Genomic DNA, 15,218 nt, shown 5'->3' on the forward strand with positions numbered 1-15,218 from the left:
TTATTGTTGTTAACAATGACTGTAGACAGATTTTTCTTTGGATTCTCCTCCCCTTCTAGTTTCTGTGAGAAACTGTTGCTTGCAAAAACCATAGCTAATTAAAAATTGAACTTATTCAGCGGCAGAGAAGCCTGAGTGGAGACTGGCAAGGGGCGGGGGGAAGAGCAGACAGGAGCACTCAGTGGTTAAAGCTGCCACCGTGATGCGTTCTTCTTTATCTTCACTTTAACCGTCATCACAGGGCCTGCTGTTGTTTATGAGTCAAAGGGCCTAGAGCAACACTCTTTGGGGAAGGGCCGGAGATGGCTTCCCCGTTACCACAAGCTTTCCTTACAACAGCCTGACAATCAGCTTCTCCAGAGGCCAGGCAGGCGTGCGGGCAGGACGCGGCCACGGCAGGAACCGGTTCTCGGGTTCTGACCGCGTGTACTTCCCCCTACGGCAGGGGGCCTGAGGGCCTGCTGCTGTCAGGCAGGCAGCTCGGCGATTGGTTGGAAGCAGGGCAGTAATCCGAACTGCCTTTTGTACTTGCCTAATCAGGGCAGCCGTTTGATTGCAGGTTGCGAGCAGAGGTGCCTGTGTGTGTCAGACACCTGTGTCTTAGCTCGCGCCTTCCTGCGGCTGGCTCCGTGGATTCTTTCCGGGTGGGAACCGTGCCTCTAGGACCCCTCCCCAAGCCTCTGAGCCCCTCGGTGGGCCAGCTTGGCCCAGTGTCACGTTGGACAGAGAGAGCCCACGGATAACAGGACAATGGAAATGCCCGCGTAGACTTCCTTATGGTAAGTCCATTTTAAACCAGATAAACCTTGACGTTATTTCTACATTTATCTGGCCAGAAATGCCAGTATTGGGAAGGTAAACGAGAGAGACTCAGCCAGGTTGTTCAGTTTAGACCTTTCTGATGAAATTACTAAGTAATTTGCCTGTCAGATGTGCTGGCAAAACGATACCAAGGCATACATGAAGATATAAATGGGGAGGGGGCTCCTTGACAAATTACTGTAACCCTTGCAGGCAATCGACAGCTCATTGTGCTCTCCTTTCTATTTGATGAGAAGCTTTAAGTGATGATAGTGCAAAGTAACTTTAATTAAGGCCAACAAATACATATGCTAGCTTATACAACAATATGAAGTTGGGCTGGAGATCTTGGCACCTTCCAATTATGCAACCCCAGGCTTTATAATCTATTTCCAATTACTATTTATTTTTAAGGCTATCTTTAACTTTTTCTCTCGTGATATGAAAGCAATTTTTCTTTTTAAGGTTTGTTCAGCATAAGGGAATTAGTGAATTTCACTTCAGCGGGAGACTTTGTATGGCTTAACTCACTTCACCATCCTTATGTTTGAGGGAAATTCAGATTCTAAAAGCAAGCACCTAAATTTGAGCAACAGTGAAATGCTTAGGAATATTAAGCCATGATTCTGGCTAAGCTTAAGCTCTTCTCTGATTTCATTTCCCTTATAAATTGATTGACATGTACTTATTTGTCAATAAGTATTGACAAATAGTTCAGTCTTTCTCCTTGAATTGCTGTCAGCATACTGGAAATTTTAGGATTTAGGAATCCAAGAATAGTGGTTTGGGACTCACGCTTCTACCCCTGCCTGTCCCTTCCACCCTTGGGATAGGGAGGAAGTCATTTTCCCTTCAGTTATTATTTTTTAATGAACATTTCTGTAAATGGTTTAAGGTCCATTTATAAATTGAAAGAGGTTCTGAGATCACCTTTCCCACCTTATTAATTCCAAAGAAAGAAACGTGTTCACCAATTCTGAATGATTCTGTTCAAGTAGCAAACAGTAATAGAACAGATAGAGGTGGCGAAAAGAGATAATTAGCATTCAGAAACCATTCACTCATAATCTATGTTAATCATCCTGAAATATGTCTTTTTCTTTCAATGTTTATAGCCAGTTGGAAATTCCATCTTTCTCAGCTGTTAGCTAACTCATCTTTATAAAAACATTTCCTATAATAACATCAATATGTTAGTAATACTAAATATAAATACTAAAAATGACTGCTTTGATGAATAAAAGCATCAAAATTGACAATACCCATAGGGTGAAAAGTGATCATCACACACGTCTACAGCAAACATTTAAAAAATACTGTTTGTGCAAATAGTACAGATAGTTGGTGATAATTAAAAAATTAGATTGGTTGGTAAACAGGTAGATAGTAAATGAATTTATAAATGGAGAAGGGGTTTAAGGAGAAATGGACACTGGAAAGCTAATTAAGTCGTGTATATTTAGCATTAAATTGTGTATTTCCAAATTCTACCTTCACTTATGAATACAACTAGATGGTTGTGTAAATAAATCAAGGATGATTTCCTGGGTAAGGTAAAGTCATTTTTGTGTGGGAAGGGATAAATACCATCATGGCCCTAATCACTGTCCTAAAAAAAAGAAAACCTCTATTCATAAAAACCCAAATGTCCTAAGAATGTGCAGACAGGAAGAGAGAGCTAGTTGTTAGCCACTTTATCTTTAGGTAAAAGTAAAACAAGTCATTAAAAACCCCACATTTCATATTAAGAGTATAGAAAGTCCTTGTGCATATCTGTAGAGTACCAGAAGACCTCCAAATATGTAATGTGACACAGTTGTCAGTAACTAAGATACACACACATATTTCATCCCAAGAACAACATTATTAGAGAGTTAGATTTAAGTATCTTAAATACATGTTTTCCCCAGTGGCAATTTTTTAAAGTCTGCTTTCAGGAGCTGTGGAATGCCGGCCAGGCTTCCTCACTGCGGTGAGGGTCTCCTTGCTCTGGTGTGTGGATAGCACACAATGGGGCACACACAATAGGGTGCACTCAGCCTCCCCCTCCCAGACACACATTGTGTGTCCCCTTGGCTCTGCTTGAAAGGCTCAGCTATGCAAATGAAAGCTGCACACGTCAGACAGTCTCTCCTTCCCCCTTCCCTCTCTCCCCCTCCCTGACTTTCTCCCTCCAAACAGCCCTAGATCTCAGCCTTTGCCCCTGACTTTGCTGAGCTGGGCAGGCCTGTAAGCTCAGAAGCTGAACAGCTGGTCAGATGGTCAGGACCTCCCTTTGCTGGGAGTGCTGTGGCCATAGAGGACAAACAGGCCAGGGTTCCTTAGCCCTAGACACATGCCAAGAAAAGCAGCTTCCTCATTTCCATTCCTCCATAGGTGGCTTCATTTAAATGTCTCTGGTTAATAGGAAAAAGTTGTCACTCCTTGTTAGATTAAACCTCTAAAAAGGCATATTAAAAAAAAAAAAGCCCAGCAATCCTAATGTGGGAAAAAGTGGGAATCTATCCTTCAGGACAAATGGATGGGCTTGGCAGGAAGGAATTTCTTCAGTCTCCAGTCATTTTGCTTCTTATTCGGAGATTAGATTATAAAATGAACGTCAAATGATGGTGGTAGTGTGGTTTCTGTGGTGTATCATCTGATATCATTGGGAGAAAAGCTCTTAAGAACTTCTGTGAACTGAAACTGGTAGCCTTGCTCAGATGCCCTGTCGAGTGACCGAGTGAGCACTGGCGTCAGACGCTTGAGTAGGACTTGGCTTGTTCTCTCCGGGCCTGGTTTTAAGCAACAACTGGGGATGGAATTTTAATGAGCCCCACCCTGAAAAGCTATGGCTGTTGAGAATCATTTGTTTTTTTCTAAGCATCAAAGATCCTTAGTGACCAATACAGCTACTAGTAGGGTCTTCCCACCAAAAACTGGGCTCAGCATTCCAGACAGGCTCCCCCAAGGGCAGTGGTCCCACTAATCAGACTCCGAGGTGAGGGTCCCCAACTTCTTTACCTTTTCCCTGGCAGCACGGCAGGCCAGTCTTACTGACCTGATATTCCCACCACGATTTCTCAGTTGTTTATTGATCATGGCTCATTAATTCCTCTATCTGATGCACGTAGGTCAGGACCATTATCCCAGTCTGGGAGAGAGGGAAAGGTGCTGGAATCATTTGTCCAGCAGCACCAAGAAGTTAGTGAGAAAGCAGCTGAATGCCCTGCAGTTCTTCCCTGTAAGTCTGTCAGTCAGAAGAGAGATCAGGCGATCCTCAAACCGCTCCTTCAGCACTTCGATCTGAGCCCTAAAAACTCTTCAGTCCAGAAATGTGCATCTCTTTTAACTGGATCAGTCTCTTAACTGGATCACTTTGTGCTTGGCAGAGGTCAGAGGCTACAGACAATGAAATGAACTGGGTGTGGAGTATGTGTGCATGTGCATGTGTGTGTTTTGCGCACATGTGTGCTGGCACATCGTGTGTACCATGTGGTCACTGAACAACTCAAAACCCCAGGAGTTTGTTGGCACAGTTTGTCTGAAGCTTAAACTGAGAAGGACAGCAACCTCTCTGTGATGGCCTTTTCCTAGAGAGGCCTGATCATTCACATACTACAAGTTTCCACCCAGGCCCCTTGACCAGGGAGGCCCGCCAGGAGCTGCGGCTGAGCTGGTCTGAAGGCGGCAGGCCGCATTGCCTCCGAAGGTATTTCAGGAATGTTAATGGTATGCCTGAGTGGAGGGCTTCAGAGCCCAGAGCCCAGGGCTGAGAACTGTTCTGTGGCCATCTGTTGAGGCCCAGCAAGTCTCATAGCAACAGCTTCTCAAGAATGGCCCCCCCCTTTTTTAATTAAAATTAACTAACATAAAACCCAAAACTGCTCCACTGCTCAAGAAGAATCAGGACAGGATTCTGATTCTTTCTGCAGAGTGATGAGCTTTTAAGGAAGAAAAGTCCTTAATTCCTGTTCTTTAAATGAGCAATTTGTACTTGATTTTGAGGTCTTAATTTTTTTCCCCTGGGGTAGAATTCTTTTGTGAAAAAGAGTAGAGGTGAAAACAAGTTACCAAAGCTATAGAGAAATAATTGGCAAAAATATGGTTAAGAAAAAAGTGGTCAGAATTTTGAGATTTTCCTGTTATCTGTTGCTCTTAGTGATCCTGTCAGCAGCCACATTTTTTCCCTCTGTAATACTGTGAGCTTTATACGCCTAGCTGTTTAGTTAGTGGAATGAACTTCAGACAAAGACGCTAATTTTACTGTGACAATATAGCACTCCAACATGCATCTCTTAATCTGTATTACAATCTTAGAAAAAGAAAGATGGTAAGTAGTATTTGTAGTTTTTATTTTTCAATTGATGAGGCATTAAGTTAGCCATTTGCAAAACCTGAGTTTGTTCCTCAGGATAGAAGACCTGTAAAATGATAAATACCTGAAGCCTAACTAGCAACCGTGTGTACAGGCACAGGCACACAAGACGAGACAAAGAATTATATTCCAGATCCTACCCCTTACTGGGCTATTTCAGGAAGGTACACAAGTACACAACCTCGTAGAGCGTAGTTCCTCATCTGCAAATTGGATTCTTGCATTGTTAGGCAGGTTAAATATAATCACGTACAAGGAACCCGGGAAATGATCCTTGAATCTGAATGACGTTTATAAAGGAGTGTTAATATGCTGTCATTCTTGCCCTTGCACAACCCTGGGAAAATATTTCCATGAGAACTTTTATATCCTTTTCAGTTTATAGTTTGACAGTTTTTCTTTTCCCTCAAGTCTTATCAAATAAAATTTCCCAGTAGAGTAATAAAATATGCCAGCAAGTGATTATACTACACACAAATACTTCTTGAATCTAGTATATGTGTGGAATATGCCCCTCTATCTTTGACTGCTGGTGTGTATTTCTGCTCATGAAGTGTTAGTCAGAACTAATATATTGCCCCTAGTGGTCGAAGTTAAGCTGCCAACCCTCAGGAAAATGATAGGTTCTCTGAATTTGGTTTCTGGAATGTGGGTTCCTAATGAAGTCTTTCTTTCTATAAGAAGTACAACCACATTGTATGTCAACTATACGACTCTTTTTTTTAAAAAACACAACTACTTACCCTCTCTGTGCCTATTGCCTCATGTAAAAAATTTAACCAATAAATATTTACGGAGTGCCTACCCTGCACCAGCTGTGTTTCTGGGTACTGAGTCATGAGCAAAAGTAGACAAAAATCCTCACAAACCCCCAAGGAAGTCAACCGGATTGATTTTTATAAAATGACAACTACCATGGAAAGACACAAAGCAGGCAAGTATGGTATATGTTCCTACAGAGGGGCACAGTGCAGTTTTCTAAAAGGGTGCTGGGAGAAGGCTCTGCTAAAGGGTCTTTGAAGGAAGGCTTGAAGGGGATGAGAGGCTGAGCCCTGGGGGAGCTGGGGGAAGAGCTCTTAAAGCAGAGGGAACAGCAAGTGCAAAGGTCCTTGGGGAAAATGTAAATGCTGTATGAGGAAGAGTCAGGAGGTCAGCGCAGGAGAGGAGGAGCCAGGGCCTTCTGGGCCACTTGGAAGGCTTTTGGCTTTTACTCTGAATGAACCCTATGAACATTTACTTTACAGAGCTGTTAAGAGGTTTAAATTAAAGTTTGTGTAAAGCCTTTAGCACAGTGCCTACCACATAGAAAATCGTCCATAATAATTTTTAGCCAATGTCTGTTTGTTAATCACTATTGCTACCTGGGATGTAAAGATAGAACAATATGAGCTCATACAAGAGAGCTTTGTCCTGTATAAAGCTGATTGTTCTTAGGTGAAGTGAACTCCCAACCTTGGCTCCTTAAGTATTCGATTCTCTCCTCCAGGAAGGTCCCAATTCTGTATCTTCATTCGTACAGAGAGAAAAACTTACTTTTTAAAAACTGGCCTTGTTTGAGCTAAACTATTATTTCTATTGTGGATGTGTGAAGTCCATACTCTCCAGGGACAGGTGTATTCTGGTTTAAATTTCAGCTATGAAAGTCCTATTGAATTCCACTGTATTCACATCATATTGCAATGTCCTCTTGCTTGAGTTTTGATATTGATACCCTTCTCTAGGCCAAAGAATTCAAGGCAGAGAGGAACCTACTGCAGATGTAATGAAAACAAGGTATCAATGTCTTTTTTATTCCCTCTGGAGTGCATAAGCAAGATTGGCTTTCTGGAGTACTTCAAGAAACCTCTCTCAAAATGACCTTCCTGGACTCCCCTCTGAGTGTCTAGATTCTATTGCTCTCCTCTGAACTTGAAGGATTTGGGTCATAACTCATGTCAAGTAATGACTAGCTCAGAAACTAGAAGAGAGGAGGAATCCTTCTCTCCTAGTATTTGAAGATCATCAGTTAGAATCAGGGTTATCCTTGCTCTAGAACTAAGATGATTGATTTGGGGACAAGAAAGGAAGTACTTGATGATAACTCAAGATGATCAATAAAGGAACAGGTTGTCCAAAATTGTACACCTCATCAGTGGAAATGTTGCCATAGGGGCCAGGTAACCAACTGTCAGAAGGGCTATCAAATATTTGGATGACAGCTTGGCTTCTAAGATCCCTCCTAAATTTCTTCCAAGAAAAACAAAAATAGATCTGCTTATTGCAAACTAAATTCTGAAGGAAGTCACCTTAAATTCTCTCTAATCGATGTCTTAGTTTGGGGATTCTGAGAGTAAGAAACAAGTGACAATGTGGGCTCTATTTTAGTGGTGGCCAGGGGAGTCTTCCTCATGAGGTGGTGACCTGGTCCTGGGGCCTGGAGCTCCAGTCCTCCCAGCCCTGACGATGCTGTGTTCCCATTCACAGATTCTGAGTTTAGCATGTTATCATATGGCCACTGTATGCTGCAGGGTTGCTCAGTGAGTGGAAGAGAATACAGCTTGCTTTTCCTTTCAAACACTTTTGTATTGTACTTATGTTCTAAGTGATTTATAAAAATGCTCTCATAATAACCCTATGACAAAGCTACAAAGTAGGTTAAACAGTTGAAAAATCAATTCAGTAAATAATCCAGGATCACACAGTGACAGGGCTGGGATTTCGACCCAGGTAGTTAGCCAGCAGGATCTGCTTTGGACTTAGCTCCTACGTGGGACATGCGCACAAACTGCTTTGTCCAGTGTTATGCACCTTTTTCCATTTGTTGTAGCTCTCCTGTTGATTTAAAGGAAAAGGTGATCTGGCATACCATTACACTTTATTGCCCTCACTGAGGGCAGAGAACATAACCTGTTGATATCCAGTGCCTAGCATAGTACCTGGGGCATGGCAGATACTCAAATATTTGCTGAATGAGTGAGGGAACAAGGGTGTGACATGAATAAACAGTAGCTAGGCCATAGAAATGCCTTCCTAATCTCACAGAGCTATGGAGACATATGTGATTGCAGGATGTCACTGAATGCAAAAATTTTTGAAAAGCTAAAAATAAAAAACAGGTAAAATAGAGTTGAGGATATAAGGAGGAAATTATTTGAACCAGTGTTGACAATTTCATCCCTTGTTAGGTGCACAATGTGATTTTAGTTAGTATGTCACATCACGCTGGAACAGTGCCCACGAAAGACCCCAGACTAACACCTGCCATGTAACAACAGGGAAGGAGCAAACCAGGAACCAGGGATTCTGCTAAGTCAGGGTTTTAACGTGGGATTTGGACTCAGTGCATTTAACAAATGGACATTAGGACTCACAGATTTACTATGGGGTGGAGAGAGAGAGCCTGAGTCTGGCCAATTCCAGTGCCTAAGGGAACATTTGGGTGCTTTGAACAGAAAGCCACTTGGACCAGCTCAAATAAAAAGACAGTTCTTTGAAAAAATATGAGGGATGTTTGTGGAATCCAACTGCAGGAAGCCAGGAATACTTCAAAATTTAACCTAATGATTAAGCCCAGCAGTCGTCAGAAGCCTGACTGTGGGTTCCCACTTTCATTGCTGAGTTTTGTGAACTTGGATAAGGTCACATTTGTTTACCCATTTGAAAAGTAGGGAATAATGAAAGTATCTATCTTGTTGGGTTGTTGTGTAGATTAAATGAGGTAATACATATAAAGCACTTGGAACACAGCCTGACACTCTAGTAAGAGTTGAGTAACCATTAACCTTTATTATGATTTAGCAAATAGGCAGCTATTCACTTTCTCCTTGGACTGCATAGTCCCTCCTTTCAGTTGACTTTGAACATCAGTTCTTTTACTCTCCCTGCAGACTGACTTCCTGGAAGATGTGGTTCCATTAATTAAATGGCATAGTGATGTCATCAAGGCTCCAGGTTTATGTATTTTCATTCTACCATCATTAGCATGATGATTTTGATCCCCAGATTTGCCCCTCATAATTATGAGGAGGCTGCTACAGCTCCAGGCATCATGTCCTCACATAACTGTCCATAGGCAGGAAGGAATCTGTTTTGAGTATTTTATCAAGAATGAGGAATGCTTTTCCAAAAACCCTCCTGCAAACTTTCCTTTGGGTCACTATCTCATTAGCTAGGGTTATGTCCTATACCCATGCCTAGACTAGTAACCGGCAGGAGGTCAGAGTACCATGATCAATGTAGATCAAGAATGATTTATCTCTTGGGGCTATGGAAGGATCCACCTGATAGTCACCTGATACTGCAGTGGAATCAATTATGTTTGTGAGGAAGAAAGGGATGGTGACCATTAAGTAAACAATCATAAGGTCCTGTCTTAGCTGAGCACATGTCCAAGCCAGGCAAGTCAGAGTTCTCCCCTGAGATTTTTATACACAGTCTAAGAGAAGGCAGAGCTCTCCTTTTGAAGTGGTTGATATGGGATGAAGTAAGCCTGAAGTTCTCTGCCTCTGGTGGTTTTCAGTATCCACCTCCCTACACACACACACACACACACACACACACACACACAGGAGAAGAATCCTATTTACTGTAGAAGAGAGAGGGAGAGAAAGGGAGGAAGAAAGAGGGGCCAAAAGAGACAGAGACCAAGACACACACACACACACACACACACACACACACACAAAGAGATGGTGCCTGATATGGTGAGGGTGAGGGAGAACCTGATAATATTTGTCAGTTCCTGAGGCCATCTCCCTCCTTGGCTTTCCCAAGAAATTCCTGCTTTTGCTTAAATTTCTTTGTGGGTTCAGTGTTACTTGGATCACTTGCAATAAATGGCAACAGAATTCTGTCTGATGCACTTCCCCAAACTTCTGGGTGTCTGTCCTCCAGCTGCTGCCTGTGTGGGGCCCTGCCTCACCATGGAGCCATCGCTGGGGTCCACTCCATGTGTCCTCAAAGCTCTCGACCTTCCATCACCTGACTTTCTCAGCCTCTGGCCCCAGTTCCAAGTTCCACAGGCAACAGTCTGAATTCCCATTGTAGCCAGGCTCTGCTTGTGGCCAGGGATGAGCTGGCCCAGCCTTACCCCTTCAGTGAGGGCTTGGTTGAGGCCATGTTTTAGAATAGTTGTGAGCAGGGAGACAATAACGTTCCTCTCTGATTAAAAACATGTTTTATCTGTTCAGTGTCTCCTAAAATTGAAAAGCACCCAATTGAAAAGCGTATTTTTTAAGTAAAAAGGCCAGATCTCAGATACAAGTGCCTTGGAGAGGGAATTAAAAGTCTGGTGGCTCTACTCCCTTTGGCCTGGCTTAAATAGAAGAAGAGAATTCTGGATTCATATCAGGAGGGAATTAGGGATTTAGGGAGGGAGAGGCTAGGAGAGCTGAATGAAGCCATAAAGGAAATCAGTGTGGCCATCAGGGGCAGGCCAACTGCGAGAGCCAGAAAGGACTAATGAGGAAAACCCCAAGGAAGGCAGAAATATAAGCAGTTGAGCCTGTGGTTTATTAAGTATGGATAACTCTGTATTCTTACACATTTATTTTTACTCTTTAATTGTGAAAATGTCCAAACATTCTTGAAAGTAAAGAGTACCGCAAATTCCCATGTACCCACCATCCAGCTGGATGGCTTTTGTTAAGTAGAACAAGTCTAAGAGGAAGAAAGGATGAAAAGAGGGAGCAGGATCCAGTGAAGGACAAAAACGTCAGTGACAGATGTATTAGCGAACTTGTCAGGGGGGACAGCAAGTTGAAATCCAAGAGGTTTGTTAGTCCTAATCATAGGTTAATGAAAGTATTGCTAAATGAGATCTGGCTTCTTGCTATTTGACTAGGGATTTTGTAATGTGAGGAAACAGAATCTTCCACCCCCACTCCCACGGCCTAATCTCCAAATTGCTGGGGGTCTTACACAGTGACAAAACTACCAGAGCAAGGCTCACCATCCACTTGACATTCAGCAACGACTGATCAGCCCCTCCGGGCACTGTGCTGGCTTTATAGGCACGCAGATCTGAGGGAGGGTCTCCTGCTTTCACAGAACGCAGGGTCTAGCGGGGGTAATGCACAAGGAAAGCTCTAACAGGCATGCTATGACAGTTTCCTGGTAGCATGGAATAGGTGAAAGCTTCCTACAGGAGGGTGATTGTGTTGATATTTTTAAAGAATGAATAGGAATTAGGTCAAGAGATTTAGTAGGTAAAGGTGTTCCAGACCAAGTAAACAAAGAGGTGCTTAAAGAGAACTTTAAGTCAGGGCTGCAGGGCCCGTTGTGCACTTGTGGCCTCTTCACCGATGGGCAGAGGTGGGCAGGAGCAGGGCCAAAAGCCAGCCCAGGCTTTGCTCCCTGGAGCGGCCGCATCCAGCCAGGGAAGTGAGGGGCTGCGGGCAGCATCTGTATGTACCTGGTGATCCTTGGAGAGCATGCGCGCGGATGCTCCTGAGTTTAAACAGGACCGTGAAGGCGATCGGTCACTAATGGAGAACGTAAAAGGTGGAACAGTAACAAAGTAAGACCTGAGTTTGAGAAAAACCATTCTGACCGCGCTTGGGAAGGTGGTCTTGAAGACGGCAAGGAAGGCCTCTTTGAGCTTTTGAGACAGAGCAAAAACACACTGAAAAAGCTGTGCCTCTTTAGAGAAGGACCAGTTGGTATTAAAGGAAATTGATACCCACCCGCCCTTTCAAGTACAGTAAAAACTTCCTGCCATGGATGACCAGTCTTTTCAAGACAGGCAGAGAGTAATGCCCAGCTGAAGACAGCAAGGTCCTCACCCTTGTTCTTCCTTTCAAAAATAAAATGGTATAAACCAGGAATATCCCAAACCCTTTCCCATTCCTTTGGAGAAAGCAGGGTTTTGTTTGTTTTGTTTCTGATAGTGGGCAAGCCAGTGGTATTCTTTCTGACTGCCTGTGCTTCTCATCATGGCACAGTAGCTCAGGTTTTGGAGTTGTATAGTTAGTAGTTTGAATCCGAAGTTCATCACCTTCTATCACTTTGGATACTGTATGAACCCATCTGTAAAATGGGGGAAATATGACCTCCCTCACAGAGCTGCTGTGAAGGGTAAGGAATCATAACAATGGAGTGCTTGGCATAGGGCCTGGCAGGCAGCATGCTGGTTACAAGTGGTGGTAGAGGTGGCCATCCTTGCTGTTGTTCTTGTTATTAATGCCGATTTTCAGACATTAAGAAAGGATACAGTTTGCTTTTGCAGGCTTTAATTATTCCTCGGGCCTGCATCTTTTAAACAGTAACTGTATATCATGTTGCCTTCTTTGTGGATGGGCCACAGGAGAAAGAGGTGCATGCCACATGAGTCAGAGGGCAGGTTACATATGCCCCTGCTCCTTCCTGAGGGGCTTGCGGGTGTCAGGCTAGTTACATTTGGATAGAGAGGCATCCTCTCACCACAAAGAAGGCAGAGATCCATGATACTTTTGGTTTTCACATGACTGAGATGTTTTCCTAGGATTCAATAGGCCACTGACTAATGATTTAATAATTATTCAACAAATAATATTTAATTTTCTTTCAATAAAATAATTTAATTACTCAACAAATTATTAATAATTCAACAAAGCACATTTATTATTAACTTGAATAATTCAACCAAGAACATTTAATAATTTAACAAAGAACATTTATTGTTAACTACTGTATGAGACTTCAGTGGCTGGTTGCACCCAAAGAAAAGGCGCTTAACTTTCTTATCAAGAAATGGTCTTGATAAGACACTGGGTGACTGTAACTTTGGTCATGGGTCTGGAATGTCCCTGATGGTCCTGCCAACTTTCATTGCCCACTGGTGTGATATTTTTGTAAATGCCCCCATGTTATGCTTCCACAAATTAAAAATGTTTTTATGCTGCACTGTAACTGAAAACAAATAACTAGTGTGCTTTTATCTCACCTGTAAAGTGGAGTGGTGAGAATTTGGGAGTTAATATTGTTACAGTGCCTTGGATAAGAAATACATGTGTAAGCATGAGGTACTTACTGTTGTCCTTGATGGCTGCTGAACCATCATGAAGCAACACGAGAATCAAACAGAGTCAGAGACTAGGAAAAGTGGAAAGTCTGTTTTTTATACTACTCTGAAATCTGTTATACCTTTGAGAAAGAAATTAAAAAGCTTTCAAAATATTTAAAATTAGCCATTTATGATTTGTTTGCTATGAAAGAAAAAGAATAAGATTTGGTGACTGTTAAAAATTTAAATCAGTCATTCTCATCAAAGGTGACTTTGACCCCAGGGGACATTTAACCATGTCTGGAGACATTTTTGGTTGTCACAACTGGGGGGTGGGGAAGGTGTGCTACTGGCATCTGGTGGATAGAGGTCAGGATGCTCCTAAACAGTCTGCCATGCACAGGGCAGTCCCCCAACAAAGAATTATCTGGCCCAAGTGGTGTCCAGGTTGGGAAACCCTGAGTTTAAAAAAAAAATGACTGTGGGGAGCAACTGGTGGCTGTTTTCTGATAATGAACTATTTCTGCACGAGATTCACCTTCCCATTGCTGTCTAAGAATGAAATTATTTTCCTCAGTCCATATAGGGAAAAAACTAGTATACCTTCTTAATTGAAACTGGGCTGTCTTCTTTTCTATATAACTATCAAATTATCAGACAATTTAGGCCAAAACATCATCAGACCACTTGCTAGGGAAATTGTGAGTGGGGGAAAAAACACAACGGATGTGACAACAGTGTTCACTTTTCAACTGGTATGTTTAGCACTCTATGGACACACAGCTGTTTCATGGTGATAAAGTGAAAGCAGACAAGAGAGGTGAGGAAATGCCTTCACATTTCAACACCCTCCTTCAACGAAAGGGAAAGTTGGTTTTGCAAATACTTTCCAACATGAAGCCATGCAGGAGCACTCACAGACCCTTCCTCTTGTTCTTTTTTCTCTGTTCTCTTTGATTATCTTTATTTCTCAAACTACTTACTGAGTACATCACAACCCAGTTCCTGTGATAAGTATACCACTCCTGATGCAAAACACTCTAGTGATTCTAAGAATAATGAAAAGAAAATCACAAAGTCCTATAGGTTATCATGTTATCTCAAAAAGGAAGAGTTGAACAAAGGGGTTTCTCCCCCAGATTGTATGTCTTATAAGGCATTTATATCTTATTTATATCTTTGAATCTTACAAGGTATAAAATTACCCCACATTTTGTTATGCATTTGTCTTTATTGAAAACTAGAAAAAGAGTATAAATTTGTGTTAGAACTGCTGCAACCATACGTCAATTTTCTTGATTTGGCTCTCTGAAAAAAGCTTTTGCTTTGTCTTTGAAAGATTACCCATGTCTGGGGCTTACTAGTGGAGGTATATTGCTAAATAGGAAGCAAAAGTAAATTTAATTACAATAAATAAACTTAACCAAATATAGGAAATGGTTTTTAAGTTGAGTCCCTCTTGGTCAGCTGAATGTTAGTACATCTTCAGACACATCAGGGAACACACTGTGCAAATACGGCGTAAGACTTAGGAGAGGAGACTCTGGAGCCAGACTGCCTGGGTTCCAAGGCCCGGCTCCATCTCTGGCTCTGTGACTGTGGAGCTCTGGACAGATCACTTCTCTCCCTGTGCCTCGGTTCCTCATCTTCAAAATGAGGATAATAGTATCTCCTCAGAGGGTGATTGTAAGGGTCAAAGGGACTAAGGCACATGACTAGCACAAAGTAAGTGCATAATACATGTCAGTTATTTTTATTGTCATCGCTATCACTGTTGCGTCATATTTTATTATTCTGTATTTGTTCTAAGCAGGACACTGATGTAGAGCCACTGCAGCTCGCCCAAATCTACTGTGGTGTAAATGCACCTAACTTTGATGACCTGTGTTCCTTGAGACAGTTATCTTTTTTTTTTGAGAGGGCATCTCTCATATTTATTGATCATATGGTTGTTAACAAAAATAAAATTCTGTATAGGGGACTCAATGCACAATCAATAATCAACCCCATGCCTAATTCTCAACAGTCTCCAATCTTCTGCAGCATAACGAACAAGTTCTTACATGGTGAACAGTGCAAGGGCAGTCGTCACAGAAACTT

The 15,218-nt window shown here is 42.3% G+C and overlaps 1 protein-coding gene across 6 annotated transcripts in view; it reads left to right on the plus strand.

The window, feature by feature from the left end:
* Positions 1-399: 399 nt before the first annotated feature.
* Positions 400-15,218, plus strand: part of SHROOM3 (shroom family member 3) — a 185,424-nt gene continuing 170,605 nt past the window's right edge. For all 6 annotated transcript variants that reach the window (XM_036896794.2, XM_036896793.2, XM_057502349.1 and 3 more), the window contains exon 1: positions 400-779. The gene's annotated coding sequence lies outside the window, so the exon portion shown is untranslated. The remainder of the gene's footprint in view (positions 780-15,218) is intronic.

Source organism: Manis pentadactyla, chromosome 5 (assembly GCF_030020395.1).
Source record: "Manis pentadactyla isolate mManPen7 chromosome 5, mManPen7.hap1, whole genome shotgun sequence".
NCBI classification, from domain to species: Eukaryota; Metazoa; Chordata; class Mammalia; order Pholidota; family Manidae; genus Manis; species Manis pentadactyla.